Here is a 16,133-nt window from a genome sequence, read left to right as displayed (position 1 = left end):
TGAGAGGTACTTTTAGCAGCCCATTTAAAAATTTATTTTCAAACAGCATCAAAAAAAGTGAGGCAGGACCTCGCTTTTTTTTTTTTTTAGATTTAACCAAATAGGTGGTATGGGTTAAAGAAATGGGAAAACCCTGGACTCTCCCATCTTTCATATTCTGTAATTTTATCTGGTGGGGAGATCTATTAAAATTAAAAAAAAAAAAGAAAACATTTGGATCATTTGCAGAATTCAAGCTATGCCCACTGATCCCAGCATGTATCAAACACCAACACCAGGCTGACAGGGGCTGAGCTTTGCAGCACACAGATGAACAGGGCAGCAGTTTGATCTTTAATCCTGTAGACAGGAATCTAGGTCTTCTCTCCATCTAGACGGCATGCATCTGAGGCTCTGTCCCTCCAGGCTGGGCATGGAGATGCCTCTCCTTTCCTCCTCCTTCATCACCTCATTTCCTTCCCTACACATCAGTTTCCACACGGCATAAATGTTGTTTTTATTTCTAGCCTTCCAAACATAAATTGAGTCACCTTAGCATCTTCCCCTGGCTTCGCCTTGCATGAGGACAATCCCAGGCTACTTGGCCTTGGGGGCTCCTCCTGTTCCTCCCTTTCGCCACTCAGGATGCCCAGTTCAGTTGGTCTGGAGCGGGGCTCTGGGTGTTACTTCCAAACACCCCATCCCAATAGGTGACTCTAAAGTACAGGCAAGATGGGCTGCTGCTCCTAAGAGTTCCAAAGATAGAAAGCATTTGAGTTTGGGGTAACTCGAATCTGGGCATTGCATGGGGCATCCCAGTTGGATTTAAAATCAGGTAAAGTATTTACAAGTAGAGGTGAGGAAGGGCATTCCAGATCAAGAGAGCAGCCAGGAGGGGCAGCGGATGCCAGGTAGGAGATGAAGGCTTGGGCGGTGTTCCCTCCAACTAGGCAGTGCTTGGGCTGAACAATGGTCCCCCAAGGTTTCAGGTTCTAATTCCTACTTGTCAGTGTTTTTTTTTAAATTCAATTTTTATTTTTGAAACAGGGGGTACATGTACAGGTTTGTTATGTGGGTATATTACACCCAGGTAATAAGCATAGTGTGCAACAGGTAGTTTTCCAGCCCCCCTCCAAGTAGACTGCAGGGTCTGTCCCCATGTTGATGTCCATCTGTGCTCAGTGTTTAGCTCTCACTTACAAGTGAGAACATATGGTATTTGGGTTGCTCTTCCTGCATAAATTTACTTAGGATAATGGTCTCCAGCTGCATCCATGTTGCTGTGAAGGACATGTTTTCATTCTTTTTTGTGGCTGTATAGTATTCCATGGTGTGTATGTCCCACACTTTCTTCATCCAGTTCATCTTTGATAGGCACCTGGGTTGATTTCATGTCTTTGCTACTGTGAATAAGCTCAGTGATGAACATACAAGTTCATGTGTCTTTTGGTATAATGACCTATTTTCCTTTGGGTATATACCTAGTAATGGGATTGCTGGAACCAATGTTACCTTATGTAGAAAAAGGGTCTTTGCAGATGTGGGGTCTGTGCAGCTTAAGGGTTGTGAGATGGAGAGATTATACTGGATTATTTGGGTGAGCGCTAAATGCAATAACAAGTGTTCCTATAAAAGACAGATGAGGGAGATTTCACACATACAGATGAGGAGACCACATGAAGATGGAGGCACAGACTGGAGCAATACAGCCACAAGCTAAGGAAGCCCAGAAGACACCTGAAGCTAGAAGAGGCTGGGAACCTCACCTAGAGGCTTTGGAGGGACTGCAGCCCCACCAATATCTTGATTTTGGAATTGTGTCCCCCAAAACTGTGAGAGAAAAAATTTCTGTTGTTGTGAGCCACGCAGTTTGTAGAAATTTCTTCTAGCAGCCCCAGGAAGCTCATGCTGCTAAAGTGGAAGATCTTTAGCAAACAGATTTGGCAGCCTGGGGCTAAGGTACAGGAAGGGGAATGCAGTGGGAGCGGGAGGCATGTTCTGGAGACAGGGAGACTGAAATCCAGGGCGGCTCTGGGTCTGCCTCAGATTATTGTCAACAGAAGCTTAAAGGAAATGAAAATAATAGAGTGTGGCAACAGAGAGAGGAGGTCAGGCTCCCCCAGGGCTGAGAGAAGAACTGACAGCGTGAGCAGAGTCTCCTGCAAGGATGGCCCTCCCTCACTAAGGCAAGGGAGTCAGAAGTCAGGGATGGACTGACGCCAAGGCCGGGAGCTGGTAGGGTGAAGGAGCCCCTTGCACAGATGGTCTCTCAGGAGGCATCAGGGTAGCGTCCTCCAGGGTTGGTCCCTGGCCACACTAAGGTCATCCCCATGGATTCTGAGCACCCAAGCAAGAGCTGACCCTAAAGACTCCATGAAGCACCTTACAGGGAGAAGCCAACATCTGCCACATCCACCTTGTCCACCACAAGTACCTGGAAGAAGCTGCCACCAGCTTCTCAAACTTACCAAATTGTGGAAATGCTGTGTGTGTGAGAGAGCGAGAAAGAGGTGGGAATGGGAAAGTAGAGAGAGAGGGAAAGAGATAGAGGGGAGAGGAGAGAGAGAGCTGTCCGTGTTTCTCTTTTGACAGGACTCTTGTTTATTCTGGAAAACAGCGGTCCCGAGCAGAGCAGCGCTGGAGAATCATTTCTACTTTATTTGGGAGAGCGCTTCTTCACCCCAGAATCCCATAAACTGAAGTCTTCCAGATTATAATCACACGTGTTAGTGTTGGGGACTAAGGCAGGGATTTACTGACAACACTCAAACATTTCATTTTTTTTATTCGTTCCACCTAGCAGAGATTCATTCATGTATTCACTCATTCATTCATTCACTCATTCATTTGTTCACTTATTCATTCAACAGACATCAGGCCAAGGGGCATTCTTCCAGGCACCAATGATTAAGCAGGGAGCAGGGAGCAGTGAGCTGGGGACCCACCTGCCTTATGGGCACATGGTCCAGTGAAGAAGTTTGGGGATTTTGACTCTGCCACTGAATTGATCAACTCACCCCTTGCCTGTCACAGCCTTCTGACACACAAAAAAGTAATAAAAAAAGCTCCATTGCCTCCATCAAAATTATCCACAAAAATGTCACATGGGCCCCTGCTGCTGACAAAATCCTCAAGCAAAGCAAGAGAACACCCCTTCTGGATTGAGAGCTCCCTGAACCCCATACCCTGGGTCCTCTTTCAAAATTTGCCCCTTTCTCCAATTGCCTAAGACATTCTGCATTCTCGCGTCTGGGGAACACACTTTATCCTCTTCTTTCTTATTCCTACCAGACTGAGAGTGATGAAAGCTTCTTCTCAAATCAATTTCTGCCTAGGAGAACACCTAGATGGATGGGGAAAGCTGCCTACCTTGCCCCCAACTAGCTGTGCAACTTGGGACCAACCAATTCATCTCTCCACTCTTCATCTGCTCATCTAGAAAATAAGATAATACCATATTCTTCTGAGGGTTGTTGTCAGAATTTCAGGAGACAAGGTGTGGGATGGTGATTCTGTCTGAACATCCTTTACACCTTTGTTTCCTGAAAGCTTTTCCTCTTCCCCAGCTATCTCCTAGTCATCTTCAGCTGATTTGATGCTTTTACTGCATATCACACTCTCCTGGTTGCCTGTATCCCTGTAGGAATTAAACAGCTTGTTGTGTGCATTTTTATTCATGCTGGCCTGTTGCCTACTAGACCATTGGTTCCAAGGTGCGAGGTCCACACGTATGGCCCCATCACTGAGAACAGCATTAGGCACTTTGTACAGGCAGAGTTTATATTGTTGAAAGGATCAAGACATGCATGATTTAATTAAAACATTGATGCATTCATGTATTGTTTGTGTGTTAATTTCTGTGAAACATTTTTTAAAAATCAGATCCTGAGTCATGAAAGTGAGACAAAAATTAGACTTGGCTTTTGCCTATGGCAACTTTGCCAACCTCATAACCCACCAGAAGCATAAACACTATGTGCATCAAATTTAGATAACTCCACCAAACAAAGGCAAAGCAGGATTGATTGTGGAAAGTAAGCTGAGAAATAACAAAGTACATTCTGTGCAGTGTGAAGATTAAATGCATATGAAATACCCATCTTGCCAAACTGCCTTCAGCCAAATTTTGCAATGCAGGCCAGAAATCAGGAACCATTCCCTGACTCAAGAAGAGTCTAAGAAATCCAAGAATGATCCCCTCCCAAGGATTTCAAAACAACAAGCCAGGAAGGGTACTTTTCTGATGCCTTCTGTATGAAAGAAGAGTTCCAAGATAATGCCTGCTGTCCTCTGACTGCCTTTCTGATGAGCAACAAAATGTTTGATTTTCTTCTAATAGATTTGTCATTTTACTTCAAGTATCCAGTATTATTGACCCATGGAACCTCAATTTCAAAGCCATTAAAATCTAATTTTCCACGCTGTGTCCCCAAGAGATTGACTAACTTTCAAAGAATAATTCATTTTCTTTAAGGAAAAAAATGCATCTCTCTATATTTTCTTTTTCATTCTTTAAAATAATTTAAGGGACATTGCTGTCAGCATAGCCATTATTACTCCCCCAGTGCCTTTCTTGCAAAAGAACATAAGTGCTCCTCTGACAAAGTAAGATTTGGTCACTAAGGACTGAAGGCTGTATTTATGTGGGGAAACTACCACTTATTGATATATTATAAAAGACCACTGTCATGTTTCACCATCAAGAAAGCAGGACAGAAGTCTCAAGGTTATTTGTTTTGGAAAATAACAGATGTGTCAAAGACTAAGCAGAAAAATGTTTTGAAGGGGAGAATGCCTTCTGGCAAGCTTCAGGAGTCCAAGACCTCTAAAATTGAGTTATCTTTCTCCGCTGCTAAACTGAACCTCTCCATTTAAAACTCTGGGATCAGAACACCTCACGAGAGGCCACTTAGGCAGGTGTTCACAAACCCATATACAGAGATCTCAGTCAATTGATGGGACCAAGATGGGTGTCATCACATGGGACCCATTATACTTGCTCCTTCACAAACATATGCAATATGGGATCCTAGAGTTGAAAAAGGATAGTAGTGGACAAATCAGGGCTACTGGGCTACTAGTGGAGCTGCTAGTAGTTAATTTCTTGGTTTAGGTTTTTGTACTATGGTTATGTAAGATTACATAAGGAGTAAGATTACATTAGGAGTAGGTATCTGGTGAAAGGTGTATGAGAATGCTTCTTACTAACTTTGCAGCTTTTGTGTAAGTCTAAAATCATTTAAAAATAAACATTTAAAAGAAATGTATAGTCCATATATTCAGAAAGGTTGGAAAGCAAGAGAATATACCATTGTCATAAAAACATGCCAGGATGCAAGAACAAGTGAATGCTTCATTCTAAAGCTCCTTTGGTAAGATGTGTGCAAGTCTGCGGACTAGAAAGTTATGCCAGCTGCTTGACTTTACTTGAATGCTATGGTTTCTTTATACAATCAAGTGACTGGTGCACGTGATACCAGTAAAATTCTGTCCTTGCATTGGAAGAGTTAGCAAACAAGAGGTGCAGCCCACTAGTGCCTGAATTAGGTCATAATGGCACACCATGGCACCCGTTGTACAATGGTTGGCCCATAGCAGATGCTCAATAATTCTTATTAGTTAGTCTCCTGCAGGTCAAGTCACACCCAAGGAACATACTATCCATGTGATTGCTAGAAGCCCAATCCAGAAGGATAAACCTACAATTTAATGAGGATTTCACGTTGACCTTGAAACACTGGCAGTATAAAGGAAGGTCTGAGTAGTTTTACAGGATCACAAAGATGAAGGGGGATACCAGAGTCAAGACCTATGACTGGGGGCCCAGAGGGGAGGTGAAATCATCAGCTCAAGTTTGAGACCTATTGAAAAAAGGACTATTATTTTCAAAGGGCACATTTCACGAAAGTTTGATACATCTAGGTGGGTTTGAAATGGGACTATGGATCCAAAGAGTCACAAGTAGCCCAGGGATGGCCATCACTGTTTCTCATCCCCCAAGAGATTAGGGGTTTTTTGTTTTCTCTTGCTTCTTCATTTTATGTAAAATTAAATAAGTCCTTTCTCTTTGAGTTCTGCAGTCTGATGCTTCTAGAAGTCCTTTCTCAGTCTTGCTGGCTCATGAAAACAGCTAGGAGGGGCCCCATTGAGAGACTGCAGTCTCCAAGGGAGGCTGGACAGAGAAGGGCCTTTCTGGGCCTGGCCTCACCATGTCCTTGCTGTGCAGCCTGATCAAGTGACTCCTCATTCTGTGTCAGTTCCTTCATTCCAACATGGATAAGAACACTCTGCAGTACCTAGTTATTGGAAGGGATAAATGTAATGACATGGCCAAACAGCTTGCAGCACACAGGGCTGCTTTGTAAATGCTGGTGGCCATCATTACTCTTTGTGATCCTGGTTCAGCCAGAGGGAATTTGGCTGAGGCTACTGGACATGTGTTTCTGCAAAAGACAAGGTCCTGCCAAACAGCCAGTTCCTGCAGAGGCCCCTGAGCAGGAGAAAACCAAACCCCAAAACCACACAGCAGTCTTTCTTTCCTGCACCAAGGGAGCAAGAAGACCATGAGAGGACCCGAAAGGGAAAGATACCAAGGGAAACTAAAGAGGTAGGGGTTGGGAGGAGACAATCCTGCAGAAACAGGAAGAAATTGCTTTACTCAATAAGCCAGAGATGCCGGCATGGCTCTGCTCAGAGCAGGTGCCTGTCCAGGCCCCCAGCTACCTCCTTCATTTCTGTTGCCCAATCACCACTCTCCTCATCCTCTCTCTGAGCACCCTCAATATTTACACTGTAAATGCGGAGGACATCAGTATTGTTTGAAATGTATAAGCCTCTTTCTCAAAATAATCTCAGGAGGTTTGAACTAGTAGGAAAGACATAAAAATAAGACAACTTGGAACAAAGATGTTCAAAAGTACTTTGAAATTGCCTAGGAATGCCTCTCAAAAGTCATTTCAGCACACATTAGGTACCCACGCTCTGCAAGCATTGCCATGATTCAGGACATCTGAGTGCTCCTTACATTCATGGCTAATGTTAACTGAGCATTCACTATGTGTCCAGCATAGGACTGTGTGCCCTCCACACATCACTTGCTGAGTTCCTACAAGAGCCCCAAGAGACAGGCATGATTGTTATTCTCATTTTGCAGAGGTGAACATGCAGGCTTAGTAGGGTTAAGTAATTTGCTCAAGGTCGCATAGCTCAGTAATGGCAGAACTGGGGCTCAAACCAGACAATGAGTTCAAGCCCAAGCCTGCAAATTCGGTGCTGTCCCATGGGTCTACTTAAGCAGAAAGTCTTTTTCCTTTCTGGATCTGCATCCCTTGGCAACTACCTCCTGCACTCGGGAGATACTCAATAGACATTCTTGGACTCAGTGAGGCCAGATGGGCTCTGAGCCAGAGGACTCTCATTGCTATGATGCCATCACCCACATCATGAGCTTTGCCTTTGCTGGGGTCCTGTGCGGGGAGATTCTGGAGGGGATGGCAGAGCCTGAACTGGGACCCCTCCTATTACAGATGCACTCTTAGAAATGTACATCATGCAGAGTCTGCAGGCTCACATCTCTGACAAAGTTGAGAACTTAAATTCTCATTAGGCAGAAGAGTCTGTTCCATGCTTATTTCATCTGGGTAAGAACGGCTGGAGTGAGCGCAATCAGGCGGAATCTGCTTGAGAGTCTTCAGAGGCGCTCGCTGGGGAGGCAGCTGCAGCCGGGATGGCTTCCTGCGTTTCGGTTCTCTTCTCCAAGACCATCTGTTTTCCCACAAAGGCATGTTTCCTTACATCATTCTTTATATACCTCCTCTCCATCTCACACACACACACACACTCACACATGCTCACACACACACAAACACAGTGCTCTCCCAATGCAAAATCTATATGTGTAATCAACATTTTCATGCGACAAGTTCATAGAATAGAATCTGAGCTGAGAATCTCAACTTAGTCCAAAGAAATATTTAGATCCTGGGTAGCCTGAGCGTGTGCAGGTGTGTGTGTGTACGTGTGTGCGCATACACACACACACATCCTCCCACCCCTACCACATTCCTACATCTTTGCACAGAGTAATGAAGAGGATTTATTTGCTCTATTTACTGGGCCTGATAATCCCTTTCTAAAGAGAAGGATGAGGTGGTGCTGCTGCATCCCTTTCAGCCAGAAGGCAAAGCTTCAAGGACATTCCTGCCACCTCAAGGGCAATATCACTTAAACAAGCCCAAACCTACCAGCTAGGGGCTTCTTCTCACACACATTGGCATCCCCATTTCTGCTGTTTCCCATACACTGATGGAAAGCCCAGGTATCCTGGTGGAGTTCTGCCTTCTGGCCAACCCATAACTCAAGCCCAAGCTTCATCCTTCATGTTCACACTGTCTACACCTTCTCTTAGGTCTCTCTTCCCATCCCCAGCCCTGTAATTCAAGTTTTCCTGGCTTAGGACCATCCCCTGTGTTATGGTTTGGCTCTGTGTTCCCACCCAAATCTCACCTTGAATTGTAATAATTCCCATGTGTCAAGTGCGGGACCAGGTAGAGATAACTGAATCATGGAGGCAGTTCCCCCATGCTCTTCTCATGACAGTGAGTGAGTTCTCCCAAGATCTGATGATTTTATAAGGGGCTTTCCCCCCCTTCACTCTGCACTTCTCTCTCCTGCCACCATGTTGGACCTGTTGGCTTCTCTTCTGCCATGATTATAAGTTTCCTAAGGCCTCTACAGCCATGTGGAACTGTGTGTCAATTGAGCCTCTTTCCTTTATAAATTACTCAGTCTTAGGCAGTTCTTTATAGCAGCATGAGAATAGACTAATACAGTAAATTGTTACCACAGAGAGTGGGATGCTGCTATAAAGATATTTGAAAATGTGGAAGTGACTTTGGCACTGGGTAACAGGCAGAGGTTGGAACAGTTTGGAGGGCTCAGAAGAAGACAGGAAAATGTGGGAAAGTTTGGAACTCCCTAGACACTGTTGAATGCCTTTGACCAAAATGCTGACAGTGATTTGGACAATAAAGTCCAGGCCAAGGTTGTCTCAGATGGAGATGAGGACTTATTGGGAACTGGAATAAAGGTGATTCTTGCTATGCTTTAGCAAAGAGACTGGCAGAATTTTGCCCCTGTCCTAGAGATCTGTGAAACTCTGAACTTGACAGAGATAATTTAGGGTCTCTGGCAGAATAAATTTCTAAGTGTCAAAGCCTTCAAGAGGAAGCAGAGTGTTAAAGTTTGGAAATTTTGCAGCCTGACAATGCAATAGAAAAGAAAAACCCATTTTCTGGGGAGAAATTCAAGCCTGCTGCAGAAATTTGCATAAGTAACGAAGAGCCAACTGTTAATCACAAAGACAATAGGGAAAATGTCTCCAGGTCATGTCAGAGACCTTCACAACAGCCCCTCCCATTATAAGCCCAGAGGCCTAGGAGGAAAAAATGGTTTTGTGGGCCAGGCCCAAAGCCCCCCTGCTCTGTGCAGTCTTTGGACATGGTGCCCTGTGGTGCCCCAGCTGCTTCAGCTCCAGCCATGGCTAAAAGGGACCAAGGTACAGCTTAGGCCATTGCTTCAGGGGGTGCAAATCCCAAGACTTGGCAGCTTCCACATGGTGTTGAGCCTGTAGGTGCAAAGATGTCAAGAGTTGAGGTTTGGGAACCTCTACCTCAATTTCAGATGATGTATGAAAACACCTGGATATCCTGGCAGAAGTTTGCTGCAGGGGTGGAACCCTCATGGAGAAGCTTTGCTAGGGCAGTGTGGAAGGGAAATGTGGGATCAGAGCCCCCACACAGAGTTCCCACTGGGGCAGTGCCTAGTGGAGCTGTGAGAAGAGGGTCACCATCCTCCAGAACCCAGAATGGTCGATTCACTGATGGCTTGCACTGTTTGCCTAGAAAAGTTGCAGACAGTAAACTCCAGCCCATGAAAGCAGCCAGGAGGGGGGTGTACCCTGCAAAGCCAGAGGCAGAGCTGCCCAAGGCTATGAGAGCCCACCTCTTACATCAGCATGCCCAGGATGTGAGACATGGAGTCCAAGGAGATCATTTTGGAATTTTAAGGTTTAATGACTGTCCTATTGGATTTCAGACTTGCGTAGGGCCTATAGCCCCTTTGTTTTGGTCAATTTCTCCCATTTGGAATGGATGTATTTACCCAGTGCCTGTATCCCTGTTGGATCCAGGAAGTAACTAACTTGCTTTTAATTTTAGAGGCTCATAGATGAAAGGGACTTACCTTGTCTCAGATGAGACTTTGGACTTGGAGTTTGGGGCTAATGCTGGAATGAGTTAAGACTTTGGGGGACTATTGGAAAGGCATGACTGTGAAATGTGAGAACATGAAATTTGGGAGAGGCCGGGGCAGAATGAAATGATATGGTATGGCTCTGTGTTCCCACCCAAATCTCACCTTGAATTGTAATGATCCCTGTGTGTCAAGGGTGGGACCAGGTGGAGATAATTAACTTAAGGGGATGGTTCCTCTATGCTGTTCTCATGATAGTGAGTGAGTTCTCATGAGATTCGATGGTTTTATAAGGGGCTTCCCCCCTTTGCTCTTCATTTCTCTCTTCTCCTGCCATGTGAAATAGGACATGTTTGCTTCCCCTTCTGCCATGACTGTAAGTTTCCTGAGGCCTCTCCAGCCATGCAGAACTGTGAGTTAATTAAACCTCTTTTCTTTTTTTTTTTTGAGACAGAGTCTCGCTCTGTCACCCAGGCTGGAGTGCAGTGGCATGATCTCGGCTCACTGCAAGTTCCACCTCCCAGGTTCACACCATTCTTCTGCCTCAGCCTCCTGAGTACCTAGGACTACAGGCACCCACCACCACTCCCAGCTAAATTTTTGTATTTTTAGTAGAGACGGGGTTTCACTGTGTTAGCCAGGATGGTCTTGATCTCCTGATCTCGTGATCCACCCGCCTCAGCCTCCCAAAGTGCTGGGATTACAGGCATGAGCCATGGTGCCTGGCCACCTCTTTTCTTTATAAATTACCCAGTCTCAGGCAGTTCTTTTTAGCAGTGTGAGAACAGATTAATACACCCTGAAATAGCATCATTTTACCCTCCATCCAGTGTCACTATATCAATTCCTTTTCTGTGAATACCACTTTGAAGCCTCTCCTTACTGAAAAAAACCAGTGGCTGCCTATTACCTGTAGGACAGAGTAATCCAACCCTAGTCCTTTTAATGCAGTTAGCTCCTCCAATCCTTCTTTATTGGAAATACATGGGGGTCCTCCAATGCATTAGCTCCTCCAATCCTTCTTTGTTGGAAAGATTGAAAAAGGGACCCCTTAAACAAAAGAGGTGTCCTTAAACAAAAGAGGTGGCAAGGCTCTGGAGTTATTAAAACCTGAGTTCAATTCTAGTTTGACTCTTTCCTTAATACCACCTAGTTGATGTCAGGATTTCCAGAAAGCAGAGCCCATTCAAACAAAAGTAGCTTTAGGGGAGGCAACAGCAAGCATTCAGGGAGAAGAATTGTTTATGTTCTTGAGTTTTGGGAGTGTGTTAAGAACAATAGCTAATTATATTCAGTGTCTTAGTCTGTTCCTGCTGCTAGAAAAAATTACCCAAGACTCAGTAGTTTAGAAATACTAGACATTTATTTCTCATGGTTCTGGAGGCTGGGAAGTCCAAGATCAATGTGCTAGCAGCATCAGTTTCTGGTGAGGGCTTCTCTCTACTTCCACGATGGTGCCTGGTTGCTGCATCCTCCAGAGGAAGGAATGGAAGGGCAGAAGGGAACTCCCTTCAAACTGGATCCCTGTTATAAGAGTGCTAATCCCATTCATGAGGGTGGAGCCTTCATGACGTAATCACCTTCCAAAGGCCTCACCTCTTAATACAGTTGCACTGAAGATATGTTTCAACACTAATTTTGGAGGGGCCACCATCATTCAAGCAGTAGCACCGAGCCGAGCACTGGGGATAAAATTAGAGGGCACGTGAACAATGGCTACACCACAAGGGCTTCTTTCTACATTCAAATTGTTCAGGTTGAGTTTACTCAGCCTTTAGCTGACACTCCCTAAGCCTATTTCAAACATCTGAGGAAAAAATGTTGAGTCCTCAAGGTGAAAAAGTGAAGAGTGGCCATCACTGCACAGATGTAGCAAGAGGTCCCACCAGCAGGTGGCCCTGGTGTAGCCAAGAAGAGATGCCAACCCCTGATGACCCAAGCTCTTCCCACTGCCTACTGGGGCCTGGTCACACATATTAGCTGCTACAAGCTTCCAGGCAATGCCCAGAAGTTGCACAAGAACCCCATGCACAAAAACACTGTCACCCCTGGGACCAGGTCCTCTGTCCGTAATCCATTTCTTCCTCCCTCTACCTCATGCCAGGAGGAGAGATCTAACTTGCCTGCCTTCTGAAGTGATGATTTGTATTCCAGCACAATTACACGGCAACTCCAAATGAATGAAGATTCTGCTTAATATTTTTAGTAATGATAACACTTTGTAGGACAAGTGCTTTTTAAAACTCAGAGATGGAGGATGTGGAGTGGCATTTAAAAATGGAGCTGTTAGACAAGATTCTCTGCAGCCCTGGTAAATGTCAAACATTTTATCAACTGGGGAAAGTGGCATGTTAGACATATTTTCCCCCAAACCTGATTAAAACAGAAAGTGCCTTTTGCATATTCGTTTCTGTTTCATATTATGTTAGATATGTAGGAAAGAAACAAAGAGAGAGTGAGGAGAGAAGGAGGGAGGGAAAGAGGGAGCAGGGATGAGGAGGAAGCCTGGGAGGGCTGCAAGCATCAATTTAGGTGTGTGCAGATGAAGTGGGAAACAATCTGCTCCAGAGGCCCAGAGGGGACAACAGCTTTTTGAGCAGAATAAATAGTTTGAATGGGCTGACGCTAAAGAAACCTGTTCTGCTTAGAAACTGGAGTGGAGTGGTTGGGGCTGACTGGCTGGCAGTCTCTCTCTGGAGGAATGAAATCTCAAGGGAGCCATGTTTGTGTTGGAAGACAAGTTCGCTCAGCATATAGATGCATGCGGCGTTGCTGGCACCATATGGCTTCCCCTCCAGTCAGTCCAGCAGCTGAATTCTCACTACAAGCTGAACTCCAGCCACCCCAATAACAAGTCACAGGACCAGGTTGAACCACCCAGGTGGGGCTCTGTGATGAACGAGGGGAGGTTGAGGTAGGAGCTGCGGAACTGCAGGGATGGCTTAGGTGGCAGGTCAGGAAGCATCTCCATCAGTGAAGAAATCAGAAATCAATCCTGCAATAAGGCATGTTTGCCCCTTTATTCTGTACACAAAAAATAAAAGAATGTTGATGTGTGGCTAGAATTAATTGGAACTTAGGACTGTGAGTAATCAAAGCCTGCGAAAGCTAGCGTGAAGAGTGACAACCAGGAGCACTGAGGAACCGGGGCAGATGTTAATGAAAAAGCCACAGGGGTGTCTTCCAGAAGCCAGGGGCAGTCACATGGGGGCTTCAGGGAGGAGCTTCAGAGATCAGCACTCTGTCCCCTACCCCCAATACACCCACCCCCCACACTCCGGTTTTGTTCCCAGGGCACATCCGCTGCCTACCTTATCTCAGAGGAGCTATGAGTCTCCTGTGCCTCCCAGACTCCAGGCGGTGCGGGGTACAGGGCGGGCCGGCCACGTAGAAGCAAAGGCTCCCACTGTTGATTCAAAATTCCCCCAGGAGGGGGTATTCCTGCCTCAGCTGCTGCAAGAGGCTGTCCGCTGGTCCTGTTGACTGTGGCCAGGAAGCAGGTGGGACCCACTGCAGCTGAAGGCTTCAGGGACTCACCACGGGCAGGCAGTTATCCAGGAAGTTGCCTGAAGGTGTTCACGGCAGGCAAATTAAACATGAGAGCAGGTGGCAGCCAGTGGCCTGGAGGGATCTAGAGAGGAAAGGGAGGCTGTAGATGCCCAGCTAGAGTCAGGCAGGAGCGAGAGAGTGCTAGGGTAGGAGGCTGTCTCCTCCTGTTTCATGGAGACGCTTTGTAGAGCCAGAGCCCTTCAGTCCCTCCTGCTCTCTGGAATTCCTTCATCCACTTTCCTCCCCTGGATGAGCCAGTTCTTTAGCATGGCTGTGCATTTTACAAATTTCCATCCTCCAGGACCACCAGGAAGCAGTGACACAGAAAGTAAAGTCACGATGGCCTCCCCAAGTTCCCTTCCTCATTGTCCTCTCTGGGCCCCTCTACCTCCGTCACCACTCCCCTCCTGGACACTTAATGCTAGGGATTGTCTTGTGCACCATGGGGGCCCTGCTGCCCAGCAGAGTAACTGCCCCTGAGCATGCCTTTGCATTAGTTTGCTTGTGTTGTGATGACATAAACTGAGTGGCTTCAACAACAGAAATGTATTTGCCCACAGTTCTGGAGGCTGGAAGTCCAAGCTCAAGGTGTTGGCAGGTTTGGATCCTTCTGAGACCTCTCTCCTTGGCTTGCAGACAGCTGCCTTCCTTCTGGATCCCCACATGGTCTTCCCTCTGTGCGTGGCTGTGTCTGTGTCTTAACTTACCCTATTTAGAAGGACCCCAGTCATTTTGGATGAGGGCCCACCCTAATGACCTCAGATAAACTAAAAATAGGGCATCCCACCCAGCTCCCTGAACGGGGGCTCTGTATTTGCTCCCCAAATGCAGGCTTCTCTCTCTGACTCTACTTGGATGCTCTAATCTGACACTGGGTTCTGAAATCCACGAGGATAAGTAGTAACTCCTTCTGATTTTAGTTCAGTGAGGTGTGTGGTGAGGTGACTATTCCATAGACCCAGCAATTGCAAGGAACAGCTCTTCAGATTAACAGTAAAATGCATACATACACACACACACACACACACGCACACACACATAGTCTTAGCTCAGGCTTCCACAACAAAATACCACAGATTGGGGTGATGTAAACAACAGAAATTTATTTCTCACAGTTCTGAAGGCTGGGGAGTATGAGGTCAAGGTGCCAGCACATTGAGTAAGTTCCTAATGAGAGTTCTCTTCCTGGTTTACAGATGGCCACCTCCCCACTATGTCCACACGTGGCAGAGAGAGGGAGAGCAAGCATAGCCAGCAAGTCTCTTCTTACAGGAACACTAATCCTATCACAAAGGCCCTGCCCTCATGGCCTTATCTAAATCTAATGGCTTCCTAGAAGCCTCACCTCCATCACATCAGGAGTTAAGTCTTCAACATATGAATTTGGGAGGGTGGAGATGGCCATTCAGTCCATAACATACACACATACACACACACACACATATTAAATTATAAACACACTCACTGGTGTACACTATATTAGTCAGGGTTCTCTAGAGGGACAGAACTAATAGGATAGATGTATATGGAAAGGGGAGTTTATTAAGGAGAATTAACTCACACAATTACAAGGTGAAGTCCCACAATAGGCAATCTGCAAACGGAGGAGCAAGGAAGCCAGTGGTGGCTCAGTCCGAGTCCCAAAACTTCAAAAGCAGAGAAGCTGACAGTGCAGCCTTCAGTCTATAGCCAAAGGCCCAAGAGCCCCTGACAAACCACGGGTGTAAGTTCTAGAGTCCAGAAGCTGAGGAACTTGCTTGAAGTCCAGTGTTTGAGGGCAGGAAGCATCCAGCACAGGAGAAAGATGAAGGGTCTCAAAGACTCAGTAAGTTTGGGCCAGGCGCAGTGGCTCACGTCTGTAATCCCAGCACTTTGGGAGGCTGAGGCGGGCAGATCACGAGGTCAGGAGATAGAGACCATCCTGGCTAACACAGTGAAAACCCGTCTCTACTAAAAATACAAAAAAATTAGCCGGGCGTGGTGGTGGGCGCCTGTAATCCCAGCTACTCAGGAGGCTGAGGCAGGAGAATGGCATGAACCCGGGAGGCAGAGCTTGTAGTGAGCCGAGATTGTGCCACTGCACTGCAGCCTGGGCGACACAGCAAGACTCCGTCTCAAAAAAAAAAAAAAGACTCAGGAAGTCTGCTCATCCCACTTTCTTCTGCCTGCTTTATTCTAGCCACGCTGGCAGCTGATTAGATGGTGCCCACCCAGACTGAGTGTAGGTCAGCCTCCCCCAGTCCACTGACTTGAATAGTAATCTCCTTTGGCAACACCCTCACAGACACACCCAGAAACAATACTTTGCATCCTTCAATCCAGTCAAGTTGACACTCAATATTAACCATCACATG

The sequence above is a fragment of the Pan troglodytes genome, chromosome 1 (assembly GCF_028858775.2).
Source record: "Pan troglodytes isolate AG18354 chromosome 1, NHGRI_mPanTro3-v2.0_pri, whole genome shotgun sequence".
Taxonomy (NCBI): Eukaryota; Metazoa; Chordata; class Mammalia; order Primates; family Hominidae; genus Pan; species Pan troglodytes.
Note: the sequence above shows the minus strand (reverse complement) of the source record.